General features: G+C 43.7%; 1 protein-coding gene across 1 annotated transcript in view; it reads right to left on the reverse strand.

The window, feature by feature from the left end:
* Window positions 1-259: 259 nt before the first annotated feature.
* Window positions 260-24,386, reverse strand: part of LOC125453590 (trophoblast glycoprotein-like) — a 39,674-nt gene continuing 15,547 nt past the window's right edge. The window contains exon 2 of the mRNA XM_048533356.2: window positions 260-286. The gene's annotated coding sequence lies outside the window, so the exon portion shown is untranslated. The remainder of the gene's footprint in view (window positions 287-24,386) is intronic.

The raw sequence follows: 24,386 nt of genomic DNA on the forward strand, positions 1-24,386 counted from the left end.
AAGCAGGCTAACCGGCCTATAGTTTCCTCTCTTCTTCCTCCCTCCCTTCTTAAAGAGGGGTGTTACATTACATTTTCCAGTCTTCTGGAATTCTCCCTGACTCCATAATTCCTGAAATGTTACCTCCAATGCCTCTACAATCTCCTCAGCTATCTTCTTTAGAACCTGGGGTGTATTTTATCTGCTCCAGGTGATTTATCCAGCTTCAGTCCTTTCAGTGACCCAGCACCTTCTCCTGAGTGATGGTCATTACACTCATCTCTGGCCCGCTGACTCTTTTGAAGTTCTGGTTGGGAGAAACAGACTGCATTAGAGCAGAAAGGAAGTGTTAGATTGAGAAGTGTGGTCTAGAGGTGGCAGTGGGGAGGGTACATGGGAGGAAGGGATGGGTGAGAGGAAGAACAGGTTAGGGAGGCAGAGACAGGCTGGGCTGGTTTTGGGATGCAGTGTATGGGCTCCAAACCAGCCCAGTTCGTCCCCTCCCCCCACTGCATCACACAACCAGCCCAGCTCATCCCCTCCCCCCACTGCATCCCAAAACCAGCCCAACCTGTCTCTGCCTCCCTAACCTGTTCTTCCTCTCACCCTTGCCTTCCTCCCACCTCAAGCTGCACCTCCATCTCCTACCTACTAACCTCATCCCACCTCCTTGACCTGCCCGTCTTCCCTGGACTGACCTATCCCCTCCCTACTTCCCCACCTATACACTCCTCTCCATCTATCTTCTTTTCTCTCCAGAGACAAAACAGAAATTGCTGGAAAAGCTCAGCAGATCTGGTAGCATGTGCGGAGAAAAATCAGATTTATGGCTTCAGGTAAAGTGACCCTTACTCAGAACTGTTCTGATGCTGTCAGACCTGCTGAGCTTCTGATAATCCTCAACTCCACTTTTCTACCTTTTCCATAAACCGTCAATTCCCTTCCTGATTAAAAATCTGCCTATTTCAGCCTTAATGACCCAAGTTTGGCAGCTCCCTGTGGTAAAGAGTTTCATAGCTTCACTGCCCTCTGAGAGAAGAAATTCTTCCTCATCTCTGTCTTAAATATGTGATCCTTTATTCCGCCATCTACAACACGGAAACAGGCAATGCAACTCATCTATGCTGATCAGATATCCTACATAAATCCAGCCCCATTTACCAGCATTTGTCCATACCTGTCTACACCCTTGAAGAGTTTCTTGCAGTTAGAAAAATGAGGATTTTTTCTGGCTTGGGGCAAGTACTATGCACGATGTTCCTGACATTAACTGTTTTAAATCCTTATGCTTCAGGTTTGTATACATATATTCATAAAACATCGAAGGTGACAGAACAGGTGGAGAGAGCAGGTATTAAACATATAGTGTTTTTGGCTTTATTAATAGGGCCATAGACTACAGAGCAAGGAGGTGATGTTGAACTTGTACAAGACATTCGTTAGACCTCAACTGCAGTATTGTGTACAGTTGTGTCCTCCACATTATAGAAAAGATGTGAGCATATTGGAGAGTGTGTAGAAGTGATTTACAAGAATGGCTTCAGGAATGAGAGCCTTGTGTGATGAGGATAGATTGAAAAAGTTAAGATCATTCTCCTCGGAGAGGAAGAGGCCAAGAAGAAATCTGAGGTTATCAAATCATGGAAGATCTGGACAGAGTAAGTGTTCCCACTGGTGGAAGCATTGAGAGCAAGAGGGCACAGATATAAGAAAATTTGCAAAAGAATTAATGTCAACAGGAGGAGAAATCTGTTCTTGCTGCGAATGATTATTGTGAAAGACTCACCTTCTCAATCTCTCCCCTTACTTGAAGTGTGGTGACCCTCAGGTTAAACTCAACCTTCTCTCTAACAAGGCAGAAACCCTAAGGACCTCTGTGACTAAGGTGACTTGACCCTTTCCCTTTACAGATAGGGTCTGGAGTTTGCTGCCTGTGAGTGAGATGGTGGCAGATTCAATTGAGGCACTCTGAAATTGTTATCTGAAAAGGAAGACTGTGTAGGGCTACAAGAGCAGGGAAATGGCACAAATTTCATTGCAACTACAGAAGGGTCAGCACAGAACTGGAAGGCCAATTGGCTTCTTTCAATGCTGTAACCATTCCGTGTGAAATCGCTATACTGCAACTATGGTGGAAGAGATAATGGGAACTGCAGATGCTGGAGATTCCAAGATAATAAAATGTGAGGCTGGATGAACACAGCAGGCCAAGCAGCATCTCAGGAGCACAAAAGCTGACGTTTCGGGCCTAGACCCTTCATCAGAGAGGGGGATGGGGGGAGGGAACTGGAATAAATAGGGAGAGAGGGGGAGGCGGACCGAAGATGGAGAGTAAAGAAGATAGGTGGAGAAGGTGTGGGTGGGGAGGTAGGGAGGGGATAGGTCAGTCCAGGGAAGACGGACAGGTCAAGCAGGTGGGATGAGGTTAGTAGGTAGCTGGGGGTGCGGCTTGGGGTGGGAGGAAGGGATGGGAGGTGCGGCTTTCTCTACATTGGGGAAACCAAGCGGAGGCTTGGGGACCGCTTTGCAGAACACCTCCGCTCAGTTCGCAACAAACAACTGCACCTCCCAGTCGCAAACCATTTCCACTCCCCCTCCCATTCTCTTGATGACATGTCCATCATGGGCCTCCTGCACTGCCACAATGATGCCACCCGAAGGTTGCAGGAACAGCAACTCATATTCCGCCTGGGAACCCTGCAGCCATATGGTATCAATGTGGACTTCACCAGTTTCAAAATCTCCCCTTCCCCCACTGCATCCCTAAACCAGCCCAGTTCATCCCCTCCCCCCACTGCACCACACAACCAGCCCAGCTCTTCCCCCCCACCCACTGCATCCCAAAACCAGTCCAGCCTGTCTCTGCCTCCCTAACCAGTTCTTCCTCTCACCCATCCCTTCCTCCCACCCCAAGCCACACCCCCAGCTACCTACTAACCTCATCCCACCTGCTTGACCTGTCCGTCTTCCCTGGACTGACCTATCCCCTCCCTACCTCCCCACCCACACCTTCTCTACCTATCTTCTTTTCTCTCCATCTTCGCTCCGCCTCCCCCTCTCTCCCTATTTATTCCAGAACCCTCACCCCATCCCCCTCTCTGATGAAGGGTCTAGGCCCGAAACGTCAGCTTTTGTGCTCCTGAGATGCTGCTTGGCCTGCTGTGTTCATCCAGCCTCACATTTTATTATCTTATTATGGTGGAAGAGAGTCTTCCTTTAATGTCAGGGAGTATACCAGGATTCAAAGCAATAATCCAATCACTGAAAGTCACTCCAAGAGATAATCCCATTACAGGTTGTTAATTCCAAAACAAAATATTGCAGAGAATGACATAATGTGCAATCATCATCTAGCAAATGAGTATACAATTACGTAAATAGTCATGTTGACTCGAGCTCATTAAACCAAACAGCACAGCTCCCTTTTGTTCTCAACCCAGTTGGATTCAATCTGATTGAATTATAGACACAATGTGCCTTACTATTGCAATAATTAAGGCCCTCTTCAAATTCATTGGCTATTTTACTTTGTTAATTGCCATCTGCAAACTCACAATTCTATTTATCTCCAGGAGATATTTACCGCTCTGTTATATTTCCTGAGCTTTTGATCCTCTACAGAAATCTCAGCAGAACAAATTAAGAACAGGCGTAGGTCATTCGGCCCCTCAAGCCTGGTCTGCCATCAATGAGATTATGGCTGATCCTCTCCCTCAGTTCTACCTTCTCAGATTGTAGGAACAGGAGTGGGCCAATCAGCCCTTTAAGCTTGTTCCAGTATTCAATGAGATCATGGCTGATCTCCATACACCTGCCTTTATCCTATTTCTGCGAATATTTTTACTTAAAATAAATTTATCTATCAAAGAACATAGAACATTACAGCACAGTACAGGCCCTTCGGCCCTCGATGTTGTGCTGCCCTGTCATACCAATCTGAAGCCCATCTAACCTACACTATTCCATGTACATCCATATGCTTGCTTATCTCAGACTTAAATTTAATAACTTATCCAGCATCCACTTCGTGGAAGAAAATTCCAAACAACTACCACCCTTTGTGTACGGCAGTGCTTCCTGATATCTCTCCTGAATTGCCTGGCCTAATTCACGTACTATGCTTCCTAGTTCTAGAATCCCCACCCAGTAAGGATAGTTTATCTGCCCTGTCTTTTCCTGCTAAAAACTTGAAGACTTTGATCAAATAACCAGCTAACTTTCTAAATTCTAGAGAAAACAGACCTAAGTCTCTCTTCATAACTTAATCCCTGAAGTCCTGGTATCATTCTTCTAAACCCATATTGTGTTCCCTCCAAGGCCAATCTATATTTCCTGAGGTGTGATGCCTAGATCGCCAACTTTAAGGGCATTTAAATGGTCATTGGATAAACATATGGATGATAATGGAATAGTGTAGGTTAGATGGGCTTCAGATTGGTTTCACAGGTCGGCACAACATCGAGGGCCGAAGGGCCTGTACTGTGCCGTAATGTTTTGTGTTCTATGTTCTTTGTTCATAGTACTCCATGTGGGGTCGAACCAAGGTTGTGTATAACTGCAGCATGACCTGTGCGTACTTATTCTCCAGTTCTCTAGATACAAAGGCCAGATTTTCTGCACCTTTTCATGGTATTTTAAACATTTTTATCTGAACCCGAAATGTCTTCGGACATCCATTGTATTTCATTTCATATCATCTCGGAAGTCCCCTAATCTGTCCTTTTTCAGAGCAAAAAAAAAATGGTGATATTAGGATACTTTCCAGGAAGTATTAACTCCACATTCTTACTTGCTCAAAAATCCTATCAAGCCTGTAGCTGCACCCTGAGTATCCAAACATATCCGCACCAGAAAATTCCAAAGGTTTTCAGCTCTCTAACTGAAGATGTTGCCCCTCACCTCAGTCTGAAATGACCAACTTTTCCCCAGCCCAAATAGCTACTCTCCCCCAGCTGTCATCCTCCTCCTAGTACTCAGGTTCCTCTAGGCAGGAGGAGTATCCTCACCATCTATCCTGTCAGGGTGGCTTTGAATTCCATAAGTCTCTGTGAGATCACCTCTGATTTTTCTAAATGCCAAGGAGGACTAGCCCAGTCCTTTGGTTCTCCTTGTAGAACAATGCGCCTTTGCAGGAATCAGTGAGACCTCACTGTACTCCCCCAACAGCAGATCAACACTGTTGTACCATGATGGAAGGATGTGAACACATTGGAGAGAGTGCAGAGAAGGGATGGTTTCAGAATGAGAAACTTCAGTTTTGACATTAGATTGAACAAGTTGGAACTGTTTTGCAGTCCCTGGAGAGACGTAGGCTGAGACGGGATCTGACAAAGGGTTTCAATAATCATGAACAGGCTGGATAGAGTAGATAGGGGAAGCTATTCCCACTCATAACAGGAGCAAGAACAAGAGGGCATGCATTTAAAGTGATGTGCAAACGGGTGATGTGAGAAAAAAATACTTTTTCTTTCAACAAGTAATTAGAGTCTGGGAATGCACTGTCTGGAAACATGTTGGAGGCAGTTTCATTTAAAGCATTCAGGAGTGGCAGTGGATGGTCATTTGGATGAAAATGGTGTGCAGGGAGATGGAGGAAAGGCAAGAGAGTGGCTCTCTGCAATGATGCCTGTTTGAAAAGCCACAGCAGGAATGATGGGCCAAATGGACACCTTCTGCATTAAGAATTCTGTGATTCTGCGAGGCTGGCTGTGCTACAAGGAATAAGATCATTCAACCGCAATATATAGGAGCTGAATTAAGCTGTTTGCCCCATCACATCTGCTCCACCATTCGGCCAATATGTTTCTTAACCCCATTCACCTGCCTTTTTCTGTCACCTTTCATCCTCTTACCAATCAAGAACATGTCTATCTCTGTGGCAATGAGTTTCCACAGATTAACTATCCTTCGTCTGAAGAAATTCCTCCTCATCTCAGTTCTAAAGTGTTATCCCTTCACTGTAAGGCTATGCACTTGGGTCCCAGTCTCCCCTCCTAGTGGAAACATCTTCTCCATATCTACCCTATCCAGACCTCTCATTCTGTAAATTCAGTAAATTTCAGTGAGATCATCCCCTTCATCCTTCTAAACTTTGTTGAGTACACACCCAGAATCGTCAACTGATTCTCATATGACAAGCCCTTCATCCCCAAAATCATTCTTATAAGCCTCCTCTGGAGCCTCTCAAAAGCTTGTACATCCTTCATCAGATACCGGGTTCAAAACTGCTCACAATATTCCAAATGCAGTCTGAGCTTATACAGCCTCAGCAGTACATACCTACTCTTGAGTTCTAGCCGTCTTGAAATGAATGCTCATGTTGCATTTGCCTTCCTAATTGCCAACTGAACCTGCATGTTAACTTTAACAGAATCAAGGATTGTTTAGGAAGCGAGGGACGAGATCACAGGGTCTTTCGCGATGATCTTTTCGTCCTCACTGTACACGGGTATAGTGCCGGAAGATTGGAAAGAGGCAAACGTCATTTCCTGTTCAAAAAAGGGAACAGGGATAACCCTGGAAATTACAGGCCAGTGAGTCTTACTTCAGTGGTGGTCAAATTATTGGAAAGGGCTCTGAGAAACAGGATTTATGATCACTTGAAAAGGCAAGGTTTGGTTTGTGGCAGTCAGCATTGATTTGTGAGGGGTAGATCATGCTTCACAATCCTTACTGAATTCTTTAAAGAGGTGACCAAGCATGTGGATGAAGGTGGAACAGTGGATGTGGTATACATGGATTTAAGTAAGGCGTTTGATAAGGTCCCACATGGTAGGGTCAAGCAGAAGGTAAGGAGGCATGGGATAAGGGAAAATGTAGCAGATTGGATTCAGAATCGGCTGACCCTTAGAAGACAAAGGGTGGCAGTGGACGTAAACTATTCAACATGGTGCTCAGTTACGAGTGGTGTACCACAAGGATCTGTTCTGGGTCCTCTTCTATTTGTGATTTTTGTAAATGATTTGGATGTAGGAGTGGAAGGGTGGGTTAGCAACTTCACGGATGATATGAAGGTAGGTCATGTAGTGGATAGTGCGGACGGCTGTTCTGGGTTACAAAGGGACATTGATAGAATGCAGAGCTGGGCTGAGAAGTGGCAGATGGAGTTTAACCCTGAAAAGTGTGATGTGATTCATTTTGGAAGGATAAACTTGAAAGCAGAATACAGGGTTAACAGAAAGATTCTTGGCAGTGTGGAGGAGCAGAGGGATCTTGGGGTTCATGTTCACAGTTCCCTGAGAGTTGCCACCCACATGGACAGAGTTGTTAAGAAGGCGTATGGTGTGTTAGCTTTCATTAATAGAGGGACTGAGTTCAAGAGCCATGAAGTTATGCTCCAGCTATACAAAAGCCTGGTTCGGCCACATCTGGAGTATTGTGTCCAGTTCTGGTCACCTCAGAACAGGAAGATCTGGATGTGTTGGAAAAGGTGCAGTGGAGATTTACCAGGATGTTGCCTGGAATGGAGGGAAGATCTTACGAGGAAAGGTTGAGAGAGCTACAGCTTTTCTCTTCAGGACGGCAAAGGATGCGAGGTGGCTTGATAGAGGTGTACAAAATGATCAGAGGTAGAGATAGAGGTGACATCCAGAGACGTTTTCCTAGGGTGGAGGTAGCTTTTACAAGGGGACATAGTTTTAAAGTGAAAGGAGATAGCTATTGGGGAGACATCAGAGATAGGTTCTTTACTCAGAGAGTGGTAGGAACGTGGAATGCATTGCCGGAGAGGGCAGTGGAGTCGGCCTCGTTAGGGGCATTTAAGCGGCTATTAGATAGTCATATGAACGATAGTATAAGGTAGCAGTGGAGGTTAGATAAATAGGTTACGTGGAACAGTCCATCTTCCGCACCTACACAGGCCCCAAACCCCACCTCTTCCTCCGGTACATTGATGACTGTATCGGCGCCGCCTCTTGCTCCCCAGAGGAGCTCGAACAGTTCATCCACTTCACCAACACCTTCCACCCCAACCTTCAGTTCACCTGGGCCATCTCCAGCACATCCCTCACCTTCCTGGACCTCTCAGTCTCCATCTCAGGCAACCAGCTTGTAACTGATGTCCATTTCAAGCCCACCGACTCCCACAGCTACCTAGAATACACTTCCTCCCACCCACCCTCCTGCAAAAATTCCATCCCCTATTCCCAATTCCTCCGCCTCCGCCGCATCTGCTCCCACGATAAGACATTCCACTCCCGCACATCCCAGATGTCCAAGTTCTTTAAGGACCGCAACTTCCCCCCCACGGTGATTGAGAACGCCCTTGACCGCGTCTCCCGCATTTCCCGCGACACATCCCTCACACCCCGCCCCCACCACAACCGCCCCAAGAGGATCCCCCTCGTTCTCACACACCACCCTACCAACCTCCGGATACAACGCATTATCCTCCGACACTTCCGCCATTTACAATCCGACCCCACCACCCAAGACATTTTTCCATCCCCACCCCTGTCTGCTTTCCGGAGAGACCACTCTCTCCGTGACTCCCTTGTTCGCTCCACACTGCCCTCCAACCCCACCACACCCGGCACCTTCCCCTGCAACCGCAGGAAATGCTACACTTGTCCCCACACCTCCTCCCTCACCCCCATCCCAGGCCCCAAGATGACATTCCACATTAAGCAGAGGTTCACCTGCACATCTGCCAATGTGGTATACTGCATCCACTGTACCCGGTGCGGCTTTCTCTACATTGGGGAAACCAAGCGGAGGCTTGGGGACCGCTTTGCAGAACACCTCCGCTCAGTTCGCAACAAACAACTGCACCTCCCAGTCGCAAACCATTTCCACTCCCCCTCCCATTCTCTTGATGACATGTCCATCATGGGCCTCCTGCACTGCCACAATGATGCCACCCGAAGGTTGCAGGAACAGCAACTCATATTCCGCCTGGGAACCCTGCAGCCATATGGTATCAATGTGGACTTCACCAGTTTCAAAATCTCCCCTTCCCCCACTGCATCCCTAAACCAGCCCAGTTCATCCCCTCCCCCCACTGCACCACACAACCAGCCCAGCTCTTCCCCCCCACCCACTGCATCCCAAAACCAGTCCAACCTGTCTCTGCCTCCCTAACCGGTTCTTCCTCTCACCCATCCCTTCCTCCCACCCCAAGCCGCACCCCCAGCTACCTACTAACCTCATCCCACCTCCTTGACCTGTCCGTCTTCCCTGGACTGACCTATCCCCTCCCTACCTCCCCACCCACACCTTCTCCACCTATCTTCTTTACTCTCCATCTTCGGTCCGCCTCCCCCTCTCTCCCTATTTATTCCAGTTCCCTCCCCCCATCCCCCTCTCTGATGAAGGGTCTAGGCCCGAAACGTCAGCTTTTGTGCTCCTGAGATGCTGCTTGGCCTGCTGTGTTCATCCAGCCTCACATTTTATTATCTTGGAATCTCCAGCATCTGCAGTTCCCATTATCTCTGAGGTTAGATAGACCTTAGGTTTAGGCTAAACGTTCAGCACAACATCGTGGGCCGAGGGGCCTGTACTGCGCTGTACTGTTCTATGTTCTATGCTTTAATCCTGAACTCGGACTGCCAAGTTCCTTTGTGCTTCAGATTTCTGCTGCCTTTCCCCATTTAAAAATAGTGTACCCCTCTATTCTTCCTGCCAATGTGCAGTTTCCCACGTTGTATTCCAGCTGCCACTTCTTTGCCTACTCTCCCAGCCTGTTCTGCATCTCCTCCCCTTCCTCAGTGCTACCTGTCCCTCCACCTATTTTTGTGTCATTTGCAAACTTAGCAGCAAAGTCCTCAATTCCTGTGTCAGGATTGTTAATCTATAACATCATTAACTGTGGACCCAACACTGACCCCTGCAGAATGCCATTGGTAACTGGCTGCTCTACTGAAAAAGACCCCTTAATCATACTCACTGCCTTCTGCCAGTCAACCTCTATACATGCCAGCACTTTACCACTAACACCTTGGGCTCTTTTCTCATTTAGCAGCCTCCTGTCCTGCACCTAGCCTAAGGCCTCTTGAAAATCCAAATGGATCATGTCCACTGGCTCTCCTTTGTCTAACATGGTCATTAGGTCCTCAAAGAATTCTAAACATTTTTCAGGCAAGACCTCTCCTTGACAGAGCTGGGCTGACGCAGCCCTATTTTACCATGCACTTCCAGAACTCCACAATCCCAACCTTAATAACGGACTCTAAACTCATACCAATGACTGGGGTCAGGCTAATCCGCCTATAGTTTCTTGTCTTCTGTCTCCCTCCCTTCTTAAACAGGGGCACTACATTAGATATTTTCTAGTTCTCCCGCAGCGTCCCTGTCTTTAGTAATTCCTGAAAGATGGCGACCAATGCCTCTACAATCTCCTCAGCTATCACCTTCAGAAAATCTGGAGTGTAGTCCATCTGACCCAGGAGATTTATCCACCTTCAGTCCTTTCAGTCACCCCAGCAGCTTCTCCTTAATGATAGCCACAACATTCCTCTCTGCCCACGGCTCTCTTGAAATTCTGGTATGCAGCTGGTATCTTCTACGGTGTAAACAGATGCAAATTACTAATACAGTTGCTCTGCCATTTCTTTGTTCCCATTACTACTTTTCCAGTTTCATATTCCACTGGTTCAATGTCCATTCCTGTATTTCTCTTATATATTAGATATCTGAAAAAAAGCTCTTGCAATCTTAGAACATAGAACATAGAACATTACAGTTCAGTACAGGCCCTTCAGCCCTCGATGTTGTGCCAACCTGTCATACCGATCTGAAGCCCATCTAACCTACACTATTCCATGTACATCCATATGCTTATCCAATGACGACTTAAATGTACCTAAAGTTGGCGAATCTACTACCGTTGCAGGCAAAGTGTTCCATTCCCTTACTACTCTCTGAGTATTACTAACTAACTAATCTCATATTTCATCTTCTCGCTCCTTTTGCTTTTTTTTTGTATCCTCTGCTGGCTCTTAAAGTTTTCCTAATCCTTGGGATTCCCACTAATCCTCATTGGATGATTTCATATTGACTTTACATTATAAACCTCTCCTGATTTTCCTTTTCATTGAAGACTATCTTCTGGAGATGGTTTCAAACTTTTTGCCCAAATCTTGCAACAGTTCGGATATTTAGATCCTTTTCCCATGTTGTAAATCAATGTTACATGTGCAGGGAGATAGTAGAACATTGGTACTGTCATTCGACTTGCAGTTCAGTGGCTCAGGCTAGTTTTCAAGGGACATCAGTTGAAATCCCAACCTAGCAGCTGTTGGAATTTAAATAAAGTCGAATTAGTTGAAAGTGTTGCATTGTGCAATTCCTGAAGTTGCAGTCAATCCATCCAATCTGATGATGACAAACACAGTTGAGGTGGAGTTTGCTAGCATACAGAGGGAACAAATGTATTCTGTACAGCTCCCAAGAGTCCTTAATAATTATTCCTGATGAGGATTATGACCTGTAATTTGTATAATTATATGATAACCATCTTGTTCATTAAGACAAATGCCCCTTCTGTCACTTCACCACAGAAAGCTACTACGAAAATATTTTGATTTCAGTAAAAAAAACTGTCTCGTTCATTAATGTCCTTTAGAGAAGGAAATAGTTGATTAATGTGCTTCGGGGAAAGAATTCTGACATCCTCACCTGGTCTGGCCTACATGTGACCCCAGACCCACAGCAATATGGTCAACTCTTAACTGTCTTCTGAAATCACCTGGAGAGTCAATCAATTCAGATGTAATTGAGGATTGGCAAATTCTGGCCTTGTCAGTGATATCCATGTTCCATGAACGAAATTTGAACAATCTTGCTTTGTGGTATGGAGGACCATGGCCTCTTCAGTCTCAGTGCATAAAACAGTCACAATGATCTCCAGAGAGATTACAAAGGAACTCAGGCAAGGGAAGTGTTAACAAATTATAAAACACTTTGCTTTCTATATCTGAAGGAAAATTGCTTTTAAAGTGCAGAATTCTATCTTCCATGCACCTAACATACCCAGACAACGCTGACTGTTTCTTACAGCCAATAGTCTGACACAACAGTTCATCAAGATTGATAGGGTGACCTTGTTGTATATTGGAAGAACCAGGAATCTAATTTCTTGAGCAGGCTGCATTCCAAACATCTAGGGTAAAATCTTACATTTCAGAACGAAGCCAATCAGCCACTCATGTCAGTGTCAGCTCTACAGGAAAGATTGATGCAAAATGCCTGTTCAAAGTATCTGCTAACTCCTTATTTTCTATTATTAATTTCCCATACTTTCTAGGTCTCACGCTGTTAACACATTTTTTTGGGATAAAATGTTGGGAGAAATTTTACTGGGTGGCTTTATATTTCTAGTTGGCTTTCTCTTGTATTTTTCTTTTATCATTGATCATGTCGGCATACTGAATGGCTTAGCTCTATAGGCAATTTCAGTGGGCAATGACATAACTGTGGATCTGGAGTTACATGAAGGTCAGAGGGTTAAAAATGGCAGATTTCATTCCCTGAAGGAAATTAATGAATTATTCTTACAGCTGTTAAACAGCAACTGCAAGTGGCCACATGGTCACCCTTCCAGATATCTAAAAAAAACTGAATTCAAATTTGACCAGTTGCCATGGTGGGATGCAAACCCATGTGGCCAAAACATTAAATACTGAAAGACCTGTGGATGCTGTAAGTCGGATACCAAAGCAGAAAATGCTGGAAAAGCTCAGCATCTGTGGAGTAAAATCAGAGTTAACATTTTGGGTCCGGTGACCCTTCCTCAGAACACCCGAATGCCCTTCTGAGGAAGAGTCATCGGACCTGAAACGTTAAATTTGATTTCTCTCTACAGATGCTGCCTAATTGCTGAGCTTTTCCAACAATTTCTATTTTTGTCCCCAGAACAATACCCTGTGTCTGTGGATTACTAATTCACTGACATCACCCCTAGATAACTGTCTCCCCATAACTTCCCCAATTTTTCCCTTTTTATGAATCCTTTACTTGTTCTTTTCTTTCAGTACTTTTCTGTCTAATCTGCTGACTTGGCACCCAACTTTGTGCAAGGTTCCTGATAACTGGGGAGTCCAAAACCAGGAGTCTCAGTCTAAGCATACAGGGGCAGCCACTTACGACTGAGATGAGGAGAAATGTCTTCACTCAGAGAGTGGGCAACTTGTGGAACTTTTTGTCATAGGAAGCTGTTGAGGTCAAAACATTGAATATTTTCAAGAACAGGTTAGTTATAGTCCTTAGGACTAAAGTGATCAAAGAATACGGGGAGAAAATGGGAACAGGGTACTGTGTTGGAGCATTGGCCATGATCATATTGAATGCTGGAGCAGGCTGAGCGGCTGAATGGCCTCCTCCTTCTAATTTCTATGTTTCTTTATGCTTTTTCTTTAAGTTTGATATTACCTTAAATTTTCTTTTAGTTCACCACATATGGTAGATACTTTTGGAAACTTTGTAATTCATTGAAATATATCTAATCTATGTATTTGAAACATCTCCTTAAATATCTGCTATTGAATTTTTATTGACATATCCCCTAACTCACCAGTTCACTTCAGCTTTCTCTGCTTTTATGCCCTCATAATAATCATTAGCTACATTTTAAAAAACAAGGCTTAGACTCACACTCCTCTCCCTCAATGTGAATGCAAAATTCAATCATGTTAGGACGAAACAAGGAATTGCAGATGCTGATTATCTGAAACAAAGGCAGAAAGTGCTGTAGACACCTAGCTGGTCTGGCAGCACCTTTGGACGAAAAGCACAGTTAACATTTTGAGTTTGATGTACCTTCTTCATAATGTTAGATTATGATCACTGCTTTCTAGTGCTGTCATAAATATAAGGTCATTAAGTAATCCCATCTCAGTGAACAATACTAGGAGTGATACAATTAGCTCTCTGGATTGCTCTAGAATTTGTTGATCTAAGAAACTATCCCAAAGGCATTTTATGTTCTCTTTGTCTAAGCTGCCTTTGCTGAGCTATTTTTTAACAGTTTATAAGTACATAGAACATAAAACATAAAACTGTACAAGACAGGAACAAGCTGTTCAGCCCACAATACTGTGCTGAATATGATGCCAAAGTAAACTAATCACTTCTGCCTGGCCTTGGTCTATATCTCTCTGTTCCTTGCATATTTGTGAGCTTATCGGAAAACCCCATAAATTCCCTTATCATATCTGTCTCCACCACTACCCCTGGCAGCATGTTCAAAATACTTATCGCCCTCTGAGTAAAAAACTTGCCCCTTATATCTCCTTTGAACTTTCTCCCCCTTACCTTAAAAGCATGCGCCCTAGTTTTAGACATTTCAACTCAGGGAAAATAGTTCTGACCGTCAACCCTAGCATAATTTTACAGACTATCAAGTCTCTCCGATAGATTAAACTGTTCCATCGCTATTGCCACACCTATCTGACAACCTCCAACTGTTTCTTCACGTATACTCCATCCTACCATGTGTCACTGTTATGGGGTTTGTACATCAGTCCCACAGTACACTGCTCGCCTTTATCACTTTCCACCTCTACCTAAGCTGCTTCTATATCCTGCTTTCCTGAATTTATACTATCTATTTCTATTTTGCGAATACCTTCATTAATTAACAGACCCATGTCTACAAAATTTTTCCTAGCCTCCTGTACTTCTTACATTCATGCTTCTTCCAATATGAAAGTCTCAGTCCATGTCATCCTGTAGCCAAGTCTCTGTAATGACTATCGGAACAGTGATTAATTTCTATTTACACTGTCTGTTTCATTTCAAATGTTGCATATATTGGGATATCGATATATAGAGTCATTGAGCTGTACAGCACGGAAACAGACCCTTTGGTCCAACTTGTCCATGCCGACCAGATATCCAAAATTCATCCAGTCCCATTTGCCAGCATTTAGCCCATATCCCTCTAAACCCTTCCTATTCATGTACCCATCCAAATGCCTTTTAAATATTGTAATTATACCAGTCTCTACCACTTCTCCAACAGCTCATTCCATACACACACCACCCTCTGTATAAAAAAGTTGCACTTTAGGTCCCTTTTAAGTCGTTCCCCTATCATCTTAAACCTATGCTCTCTAGCTTTGGACTCCCCCAGCCTGAGAAAAGTCCTTGACTACTCACCTTACCCACATCCCTCATGATCTTATAAACCTCTATAAGGTCACCCATCAGCCTTCCACGTTCCAGGGAAAATAGCCCCAGCCCATTCAGCCTCTCCCTATAGCTCAAACCCTGTAGCCTTATTTGTTGATCTACTCTTCGATTTTTACTTTGTATCCCTTCCTGTAACATCTGTTGATCATTTCCTTGCCTTATCACTAACCCTCATCTCTCTAAACTGATTTGTCCTTTGCCAATTTGAATTTAGATCAAATAATAACCTTTGATCTTCTTCCTTCTAATTTTGTACTTCGTTTTTCAAACTCTTTCCTTGTCGTACCTCTGTTGCTGTCCCCTCAATGGATCCAATCATCCCCTTTTCTTTTGCCTGAGTTTCTTTCTGGCCCTGAGCAGAGGTCCCAAAGTTAACTCTGATTTCTCGTCACAGATGCTGCCAGGCCTGCTAAGCTTTTCCAGCAACTTCTGTTTTTGTTCACAAACCCTGACACAAGGTAGACAACACAGCGGTCAGGGACTCTTACTATTTTCTGCAGAGAACAGTGTCAATCCCTCTCTGTACTGTGTCTTACAAACATTACATTACTTCTTAATCCCTTCACTCGACTGACTTCCTGTAACAGGGCAATGGCCAGTTGGCGCATCCATCATGCAGTCCCGCCACATCCCCACTCTCAGCCAAATAAACTGAAGGAACCTCAAACATGATGGGCAGTTGAATTCCCCTAATTGCCTCACTTGCAGTCACACCCTCCTGTCCTTGAAAACCAGCCTTCCTTCTATTGACTGTGTCTACAATTCCAACTGTATCAGGAAAGCAATCAAAGACCCCTCCCACCCTGGTTATACTCACTTCCACACTCTTCCATTGGGCAGAAGATACAAAAGTTTGAAAACATGTAACAACAGATCCAAGATAATGGGAACTGCAGATGCTGGAGAATTCCAAGATAATAAAATGTGAGGCTGGATGAACACAGCAGGCCAAACAGCATCTCAGGAGCACAAAAGCTGACGTTTCGGATTATACAACAGATCCAAGAACAGCTTCTTCTCTGCTGTTATCAGAGTTATGAATGGACATCTCATTCGTAACAGTCAATCTCTCTCTGCACTTTCTCTGTCGCTGTAACACTACATTTTGTATTCTGTTCTATCACCCTGATGTAGCTATGTAGGGTATGAATTTTCTGGGCAGCATGCAAAACAATACTTTTCGCTGTATCTCAGTATGTGATAATAAGAAACCAAATCAAATCAATTTAGATTAAACACTGACCAGATCCAAAGATCTTTTCCTAAGGGCTGCGACAATCTCCTGAAATAAAGCGCACAGGTAATCATCACCTTCCTTTATATATTGTTGTACCTGTGGCTCCGTTTCCAGCTCATAAACTCTGAACTGGAACTGCGTACGCTCCAAACACTTCAGCAGACTTGGATAATGCATAGTCCTGGAGATTCCAAGTTTTATAAACACAGCATTTCAGGGCATTACCTTCTCAATGGTAAATGTTGGAAGTTTGGAAGGTGCTGTCGAAGGAGCCTTGGTGATTTGGTACAGTGCTTCTGGTTGATGGTATACACTGTTACTACTGAGCATCAAATGTGGAAAGGAATGTATGTTGAAGGTGTTGGATGAGATGCCAATCAAGTGGATTGTTTGGGTTTGGATGGTGCCGAGTTTTTTGAGTATTGTTGGAGGTGCACTGATTCAGGAAGTGAAGAGTATTCCATTACACTCCTGACTTGTGCCGTATGGATAACGGTCAGGCTTTGGAGGGAGACAGCAGATGAGGTACTTGTCTGAGAATACATTGCTTTGACCTCCACTTGTGGCCATGCTATTTATACAACTGCTTCATGTTGTGCTATGTCCCAAAGTTAGGATGTCAGTACACCTTTAAGAGACATGCTCAAGATGTTGTCACTGATTTAGAGTATGTGACCTGATGGTATAAAGAGGTAAGGCTCCATCTTAATTCAGGCCACTTGAAGCATGACATGCTGATGAAAGTGTGCTAACATTTTGTAACTGATTAGCTTCATTGGTAACCAAGATGCTGAAATGTCTGTAAATGTAATGTTTGATACATTAGTATGATGTAATAAATGTCTGTAGGACCTTTCCAGACCATGTTACCCACATCCTAGATTATTATGTAATGAAGGGCAACATAAGCACTGCCACATTAGATAGATCCCCTACTGAGGGAAACACACTTCTGTCTATTTCAGTATCTGGTCAATGGTAACCCCCAGGATGTTGATAGTGGGGGATTCAGTGAAGGTAACACTATTGAATGTCAAGGGGAAGTGGTTAGACCTTTTTTTTTACTGGACATGGCCATTGCCTGGCATTTGAGAAGCAAGAATATTACTTATGACTTAGCAGCCTATGCCTGGATATTGTCCAGGACTTGCTGCATTTGAACATGGACTGCTTCAGTTTCTGAGGAGTTGAAAATGGTGCTGAACATTGTGCAATCATTGATGAATATCCCCACTTCTGACCTTGTGATAGAGGAAAAGTCATTGATGAAGCAGTTGAAGATGGTTGGGCCTAGGACACTACCCTGAGAAACTCCTGCAGAGATGTCCTGGAGGTCAAATGACTGACCTCCAATAAATCACAACCATCTTCCTTTGTGCCAGGTATGACTCCAAACAATGGAAAGCTCTCCCCCTGATTTCCATTGACTCCAGTTTTGCAAGGGCTCCACAGTCAAACACAGTCTTAATGTCATGGGTTGCTTCCCCTCATCTCTGGAATTCAGCTCATTTGTCCATATTTGAACCAAAGCAGTAATGAGGTCAGGAGCTGAGTGGCCCTGGCAGAACCCAAACTGGGCGTCACTGAGAAGGTTATTGCTGAGCAGGTGCTGCTTAATAGCACTGTTACTGACACCTTCCATCACTTTACTGATGATTGAGAGTAGACTGATCGGGCAGTAATCAGCCGGGTTAGATATGTCCTTCTCTTTGTAGATGACCAATGTAGCTACTCCTTAACTGGCAACTGGACAACTAAGAAAAGGCAACAAATGCTGGCCTAGCTGGTGAAATGCATATCCCATGGAAGAAAAAGAGAAAATATTCCAGATCATAGTGACCTGCAACATTAGAACATAAGAAAAGGAGTAGGCCATTCAGCCCTTCAAGCCTGCCCCACCATTCAATACAATCATGGCTGGTCAAACACTTCAATGCCTTTGACCCACCCCATCCCCTTTTAACTACTTATGCCATTGGTAATCAGAAACCTATCAATGAGTAGGTGATGCTCTAATAGTATTATCACTAGATTATTACTCTAGGGACACAGATAATGTTATGGGGACCTGGGTTTGAATTCCTCCATGACAGATGGTGGAATTTGAATTCAATAAAAGAAAATCTGGAATTAAGACTCTAATGGTGACTATAAATCCAATGTCAATTGTCAGGAAAGTCCCATTTGGTTCACTAATGCCTTCCTGGCCTACATGTAACTCTAGACCCACAATAATGTGGTTGACTTTTAACTGCCCTCTGGGCAATTAGGGAGAGGCAATTAACACAGGCCTAGCCAGTGATGTCCTTATCCCAGCAATGAATAAAAAAATCCTTACCTTAAAGATACTAAAAAGCTGAGACTTTGTGGTAGGGAATTCTAAAGTAAAATCATTTCTCTTCACCTCAGTCCTAAAGTAATTTTTACATTAGTTCTAGACTCCCTCAGCAGGGAAATATTTTACTTGCACCTACCTTGTCTATCCATTTTAAATATTTTGTAACACAAAATAAAATTCCTCATAATCCCTCCTCTGGTTAGTTTGCCAAACACCTAGTGTCTCTGTCTTCTAGACAACAAATCTCCAGTCATTACAAGGCTTTGTCAAGATCTACTCTATCAAAATTCTTCACGATTGAACAATTTTATTCGATCCCTCCTCAATCATCTTTATCCTCGGGAGAACTTAATTTTCATTTTAAGGTGAAAGGCAGGGGGTTTAGAAGGGATTTAAGGACAATCTTTTTCACCCCGTGGGTTAGGGGCCTGGAATGCACTGCTTGGGAGGGTAGTGGAGGTGGAAAGCTACACAACATTTTAAAAGTACTTGGATGAGCACTTCAAATGTCAAAACATTCCAGCTTATGGGCCTGGCATGGAAAGGTAGGACTCGTGAAAGCAGTAGTACGATTTTGGCAGCACAGACTGGAGGGGCCAAATGGCCTTGCTGATTCGATGAAATAGCCCAGTTTCACCAGTCTCCCTACTTGAATAGAAGTTCCTCACCCTGGTACCAGAGAAGAAATTCCACACTTTTAAGATCATGGTACAGGAAGAGGAGGACAAGTGATGCAGGATGATTTTTGAGACTATAATACACTGCTGCTGGTAGACGAGCGAGTGATATATTAACCAGGAGTGGTAGAGTAGCAATAATATAAAATAAAGAACTGTGGATGCTGGAATTCGGAAACTAAAACAGAAATTGCTGGAAAAACTCATGAGGTCTGGCAGCATCTGTGGAGAAAGAAATAGAATTAATATTTCGGGTCTAGTGACTCTTCTTCAGACCATACCAGCCATGGTAGCGTAGTGATGATGCAAATGGGCTAGAAATCCAGGGAACAGTCCAGATTTTTTGCAGAGAGCTTATTGTTTGCTCCTGAACCCACAACCACAACCAGCTAGAAGGACAAGGGCAGCTAATGCACAGGAATGCCAACACCAATGGGTTCCCATGGGGCGTGTATTAAAAATAGATCGGATCAGTGGTAACCAGGAGACAAGTGTAAGGGAGGAACCTCTCCACATAAGTGTTAGCAGCCACAGAGATGACTACATTTGCTGTATTGTGACTCTGTGACTAGATTTTTGAACCTCCTTTGGCTTTCCAGGCTGCTATGGGGAGTGTCCTCCATGGGATTCCAGGCTCTGGACTCAGTGGGTGGCAGACAACCTCTTATTGGGAGTATTCAGTCAGCATGGGATACAGCCTTAGTTTTAGCACTTTTAAAAAGAAATCTTTGTGTTGGACATGTGCACGTTGTTGGCAAGACCAAAGTTGAAATTCCCAAGATGCTTCACACGAGCACTGACCAAGATTAGGAGATATTAAGGCTAGAGACTCAGTTTAGCGCAATATATTTTGAGCAGTATCTTAAGGGAGAGAGAGAGAGACGTGGAGAGGTTTCGAGAGGGTGATATGGGGGCATCCCTGGCAAGGTCAACATTTGTCACTGATCCATAATTGCCCTTGAACTGGGCTGCTTGCTCAGTCATTTCAGGGGGCAGGTAAGAGTCAACCACATTATTAATACTACAAGTAAGACCAAAATAAATAGGAACAGGAGTAGGCGTTTCAGCCCCTTGAGCCTGTTCCACCATTCAAAAGGATCATGGCTGATCTAACATTCCTCATGTCCACTTTCCTGCCCTTTCCATGTAACCCTTGATTCCTCGGCTGATCAAGAATCTATCTAGCTCAGCCCTAAACATGCGACCCCCACACCCCCCATAGTTCTCTGAGGTAAGGAGTTTGAACGACTCGCAGCCCTCTGTGAGAAGAAATTCCTCCTCATCTCAGTCTTAAATTGGTGCCCCTTTATTCTGAAACTATGCCCACTGGTCCTAGGCTCTCCCATGAGGGGAAACATCCTCTCAGCATTTATCCTGACAAGCTTCTTAAGAATCCTGTATGTTTCACTGTGACCCTTTTGAAGTAAGGGTCAACATTCCATTAGCCCTTCCTGATTACCTGCTGTCCCTGTGAGCTAGCTTTCTGTGTTTCATGCACAGCTACACCCCTCAAAGTGCTTTTGTATTGCAGCTTCCTGCAGTTTTTCTTGATTTAAATAATATTCTCTTCTTTTGTTCTTTCCTCCAAAATAAGCAACTTCACATTTTACCACATTATAGTCCACTTGCCAAATTTGTTCACTTATATAACCTATCGATATCTCTCTGCAAACCGGTTTTATCCCTCACACAAGTCATCTTTCCTCCCGTTTTTGTGTCATTGCCAAATTTGGCAGCAGTGTATTCACTTCCTTCCTCAAAGCCATTAATGTATATTGTAAACAGTTGCAGTGTCAGCACTGATCCCTGCGGAGCCCCACTAGTTATGGGTTGCCAACATGAAAAAGAACCCCTTCTCCCCACTCACTGTTTCCTGCCCCTTGCCCATTTCTCTTAGGCTCTTATGACTTAACCCTTTGTGAGATACCTTTTCAAACACCTTCTGGAACTCCAAATACAACCCATCTACTGGTTCTCCTCTATCCACTCGAGTTGAGATTTCCTCAAAAAACTCTAATAAATTAGTCAGACATAATTTCTCGTTCATGAAGCCATGTTAACTTTTCTTGATTAAATTATGACTTTCTGAATATGCTGTTATGACTTCCTTGTTTAATTAATTCAAACATTTGATGTTGCTCTGAATCTGGAATTACGTGCCGGCAAGACCAAGCAAGGACAGCAGATTGCCTTCCCTGACAGACATAAGGAAACCAAGGGGGTTTTCATGACAATCGGCAATGATTATATGCTTAGCATTAGACTAGCTTTTAATTTCAGGTTTTATTCTGCCATGGTCGAATTCGAACCCACGCCCCTGGAATACTTAAAAAAAGAATTTGCTGGCAAAACTCAGCAGGTATGGCAGCGCCGGTAGGAAGAAAGCAGAGCTAACTTTTTGAGTCCAGTAAGTCTTCCCCAGAACCCTCCCTCATTTATATTACTTATATTCCTATACTAAGGGCCCAATGACAATGCCATTGTAGCATCACATGCCTACTCTCACAACTAGGAAAACACAGCAGCTACTCTGTACACAGCAAGCTCTCACAGACCACCATGTGATAATAATTGAGTGATGCTGATTGGGGGACATAACTGACCAGGATACGGGAATCTGTGTTCCTTCTAATTTTCTCACCGGCTACAAGGCCATCAATGTCAATACTGTGCTTGGTTTGTTGATGTCGAATGCTGTGCACAGAACCTTAAAGTGGCTGCAGTTCATGCAGTTTAGAAGGAATATTGCCAGGGACATTTGCCCTGCTCTTCTTCAAAATAGTGCCATAGGATCTTTTACATTTTTTTTACAGACAACGCCCTGGTTTAATGTTGCTTCCAGGAGACAGCTCCTCCAGCATTCCCTCTGTACTGACACTGGGAATGTCAGCTTCAATCCTTTGCTGAGGTTTTGGGGGTCTCTGGCTCATACAGGAAGGTGCTTTCCAAGTCATGGCTGCCACAGGTACAATGAGGACCATTACGGAAAACTCATTCAGATATGATTTATATTGCTCTGGTGTTACCGAGTGAGACATCTCTACAGCCCAAGGGTAGGAAATAAATCATAACTCTCTCTTATCACTTCACCAAGGTCTCCTAGACAGATTGTGTTATTTATTGATGGCACTGCGCTGGTTTCATCTATTCTAAGAGATACTGCTCTGGCCAACTGCCTCATGAAAGGAAGGAAATAAATGGGAAGTTGTTTGTTATAAATGTTTGCTTTTGTCACCCAAAGTGATACAGGAGAATCGGGGTGCTGGGCCATGCAAAGCCTGCCAACAATGGCAGTCATGGTGTTATCACTGACTGTTTGATCCTTGTATTGTCTCCAACTCTCTGATCAACAGATTGACAGATACAAAATAATGGACCATCGTCACACTCACAATTTATTGGCAATGGTTAATCCTTCATTGAAAGATTTCAACTTTTCAACAAGGTTTGAAATGGATTGTAAGTTTTCTTGTCTTATATATTTGGGAATTTTTATCTGAGAGTGAGGCTGAATGGGAAGGAATAAGTTGACTCCTGTTCTTATTCATTCTTCCCTTGCTGGCTGGGCATTATTTATTGTGCATCCCTGATTTCCCTTGAATTCAGTGCTTGCTTGGTGATTCTGAGGGAAGTTCCAAGTCAACCACATTCCTGTGGGGCTGGAGTCACATGCAGGCCAGACCGGATATGGATGGCAGATTTCCTATCCTGAAAGGCAACAGTGAACCAGATGGGTTTTTACAACAATTGATGATAGTTTCAATATCACGATTGCTGAAACTAATTTCTAGGTGTAGATCATTTTTTTAAAAAATGAATTTAAGTTCGACTAGCAGCCACAGTGAGGTTTGAACCCATGTCCTTACAACATTAGGTTGAGTCACAGGATTGCTAGCACAGTGACATGACTATTAGCCATAACCCAGAATGTACTGCCTGAAAGGATGGTGTTAGCAGGTCTTAACATCCAGAAAATGGTTGGACAAATATTTGAAGGAGAAAGATTTAGAGGACCATGGGTGAATAATAGGGGAGTAGAACTAACTGTAGAGCTCTTTCAAAGAATAAACACAGGCTCAGTTGTCAGAATGGCCTCCTTCTATGCTGTATGAAGATTCCTTTCCTTGAACAATCTCCAAGGCCCAAACTTGGTGTCATCCCTAGCTTCACCTGAAGCTTACTGTCCTGCTTTTCTTCTTCCAACTCTTGTTGGTGTATCACTCTTACCATTCGGAGTTTTCAATCAATCCAAGATGAACACTTTTTAATTCAGCCCCAAATTTCTACTGATGATATAATTTGATCTCCAAGAGGAAGACATCCCAATATAGATACCCCAGAAGCCTTCAGATCATACAACTGCAAATTACATTTGTAGTCCGTGATTCAATCATTCAATCACTTTAATTGATTTTTTCCAGTACAGTGGGACGAGGTTCGTTTTCCTGGTATTGATGAGGGATTTTCAGCTAATTTGTCATTTGGTATATTGACATCCCATCATTAACCTGTCACTGATGATAATGATGATGCAGTCAAGCAATCTAATATTAGAGTTAAACATGATGGCAGGAGCACCTGATAATTACTTTTGGCCTTGCAAAGGGATCTTAGACAAGAATTTGCTGAAATGATAGTTAACCCTGAAGGTACAATCTCTGATTTATCCCTCTGTCCTGTAACCCAATCTAATTTTATGATGTTTCTGATTAATCCTTAACTCACAAGCCTTTTAACTTTCCCAAGCCCATTAATTAACTTTTTAATTTGTTCATGGGATGTGGGTGTCGCTGGCTGGCCCAGCATTTATCGCCATTTATTAGTTGCCCTTGAGAAGGTGGTGATGAGCTGTAATCTTGAGCAGCTGCAGCCTGTGTCATGTAGGGACACATGCAATGTTGTTCATAGGCTATGAAAGGCACTATACAAATGCAAGTCTATCTCTTTATTTTAAATCGGAGACTTTGCTGACATCTGGAGTCTAAGTAACTGTCAGTCACTTTGGCCTTGAGTTAAAGGAAAAGCAGAA

Source organism: Stegostoma tigrinum, chromosome 6, assembly GCF_030684315.1.
Source record: "Stegostoma tigrinum isolate sSteTig4 chromosome 6, sSteTig4.hap1, whole genome shotgun sequence".
In the NCBI taxonomy this organism is placed as follows: domain Eukaryota; kingdom Metazoa; phylum Chordata; class Chondrichthyes; order Orectolobiformes; family Stegostomatidae; genus Stegostoma; species Stegostoma tigrinum.